This window comes from Lolium perenne, chromosome 3 (genome assembly GCF_019359855.2).
Source record: "Lolium perenne isolate Kyuss_39 chromosome 3, Kyuss_2.0, whole genome shotgun sequence".
Taxonomy (NCBI): Eukaryota; Viridiplantae; Streptophyta; class Magnoliopsida; order Poales; family Poaceae; genus Lolium; species Lolium perenne.
Genome location: NC_067246.2, coordinates 16,786,693 through 16,789,501, shown reverse-complemented (window position 1 = coordinate 16,789,501; position 2,809 = coordinate 16,786,693).

Here is a 2,809-nt window from a genome sequence, read left to right as displayed (position 1 = left end):
TCTAACTTGGGAGGGGACTCACCACTACCCTCTCCATCCTTGGTTTCGGCCTCCGTAGGGGTACCAAGGGAGGTCTTATCCACAATAGGAGTGACAACCTCGGTAGTGGTGGTAGGAGGGATAGGAGGTTTATTGGCTTGCATAAAGCTCATCATCATCTCCCTTAATTCACTCATGGAGTCATTCATCGAGGAGATTGACGATTTCAACTCCTTGATGTCCTCCATTGATGCGGGCTCCGAACTAGCAACCCCCTCTTCGGCCATACTCTCTTAGGCGGTAAAGCCCGAATAAGAGCCGAGGCTCTGATACCAATTGAAAAGGATCGTATGACACCTAGAGGGGGGGTGAATAGGTGTAATCTCAAATTTTAATTCTTTTTCAAATTAGGCTTGACACAAAGGTAAATTCTCTAGATATGCAACTAAGTGAATTCACCTATATGACAAGACACAAGCAACAATACAAGATACAAGTAGTAATGGAGGTGAGAGGATAGAGGTAACCGAGGTGGAGCACACGGAGAGACGATGATATGATTCCCGTAGTTCCTTCCTTGTAAAGGGAAGTACGTCTACGTTTGGAGGGGTGTAGTGCCACGAAGGCCAACCAACGCCACGAAGGCTCACCCTATTCTCCGGTGAGCAACGCCACAAAGGCCTAGCCCACGCTCCACTAAGCGGTTGCCTTGAGGTCGCAACCGGCACCTTTACACGAAGCTTGGGGCACACATCCACAACCAAATTGGAGGCTCCCAAATACCGCCCACGGAGCTTTACACAAAGAACTAGCTCCGGGACGACCTCACAAAGATCCACAAAGTCACACTAAGTAAACACGAAGAAATTGAGCGGTGGTCACAAATCGGTTTGGTGGGATTGTAGATCTAGGGCTTCTCCTTCACTCCTCAAAGAATCAAGGTGTTTGTGTGGAGGAGCAAGGAGATCTAGATGAATTTACGAGGTGTAATAATGGTGGAGAGAGTGTGTAGGTCGTCACCGTCCCAAGGTAGAAGAAGGGGCTTTATATAGGTGTTTGACGAAAATGGCCGTTGGAGGAGGAAGGGGCCGTGTTCCACCCAGCCGGACTGGCCGGGCTCGGTCGGACTGGTCCGGCCAGTGACCAGACCTGGGCCGGCACCATATCAGATTGCCAAACCCGCGACCCCGGACTGAGCCCCGGACCAATCCGACGGGGCCGGACCAATCCGGCCAGGACTATTCAGCTCCAAAAAGTTCAGCAAAGCCGCCTCTACAACATGCAAGAACCGGTGACACTTAACAAGATGAATATGTGGTGGATATTGGGATGTGTATAGGCTCAGCAACCACCGCGACAACCTCTCGGTAACCCCTCTAAACAAAACGAGAAACCTAGCTCAAACCGAAACTAAACCGCAAGGCTTCTCTTCCTTTTTGCTTCTCGAAACCGGGGGAACCACCACACCGTTTGCTCGCACTCTAGAATCTTGGCACAACTAGAGCAAATGGTTAGTATCCAAGTGTTGTTAACAAACATCAAAACCATTAGGAGAAGAAATGTCATTTCACCTGCCCTCTCGCCCAGGTTCGAGGGCGCCGTACCGTCACACAATGGAACGCTCACCCTAGAGCTCGAGTTGCAGCTGCTAGCTGGACAACCGAAGAAGAGGAGACTATGAGCACACCCCCATGGGGACACCACCAATCCAAAAGCCACTCAGTCGCATCCCATGAACCACATCGCAACCACCAGTTGACATGGACCAAAGGCTCCAAAGGCAGCGCCTTCAAGAAGGAAACGGCGCCAAGGCGTCGTCGCTGCCCCGTCTGGCTAACCAAAACAAAGATTTTCACCCGGAGCCAATGGTGGAGGAGCACCATCCTCAATGACGCCTCCAAGGAGGGAATCGGTGCTCGAAAGCGTCAACGTCACTGGCACCGACACCGTCGGGCAAGCTTTCGCCCGAATAGCCACCACCGTCTAAGGGACTATGCCAAGATCCGGGAAGGAGCCCGAGGACTCCAGCGCCACGAATGCCTCCCACGAGGCTATCCCGCTGCCCGCACAGCCGAGACAACCTACCAGCACCGCACGATGGCACCCGCCGCCAGGCGCCGCCACGGCCACCGCCCAGAGCCGCCGCTCTGGAAGCCAAGGAGCCAACCAAACCCGCCTCCCTCCGGAGCGCGAGCCGCATGCACGCAGCAGGCCCACCCCACTTCCGCACGCACGCACCACCAGCACCCGCAGCCACCGTCACCAGCCCTACCCGCCGCAGGGAAGCCGGCCCCGTACAGATCCGCGAAGACCGGAGAGGTCTACGCCCAAGAGCAGCACATAGACCCATGGTCAGGTCTCACGGCGTACTGCCGCCTTCCAGCTCGGGCCAGCAAGGGGACGAGCCAACTCGCGGCCAGCAGCAAAGGGAGACGCACCAGCTTGGACCAAGACCTCGGAACGCCGCTGCCAAGAAGCTCATTCACTGCGAAGGGAGAAGAAGGAGAGTGGGGGCTGCAGGAAGGAGGCTGAAGGAGGCGGAGAGGGCTCGCCGCCGCCGCAGGCCGACCGGCGGCCGCTGGCGGCGGCGGCGAGGCCAGGCGCAGTGGGTGGCGTCGCTGAAGCGGAAGACCTAATCGCCCCCGAGTCGCCCAAAGTCAGGACGACGCGAGGGTCGGTCCGAACGTGGGCGTTTGGGGCCGGCAATATTTCTAACTCCCGACCTGTACGTACGGGCTTGGTCTTGTTTCAAATCTTCTATACGGAACCATGTACATGGGTATGGGCCATGGGCTGGGTAATTAAGCACTACATTATTATATGTTAATTA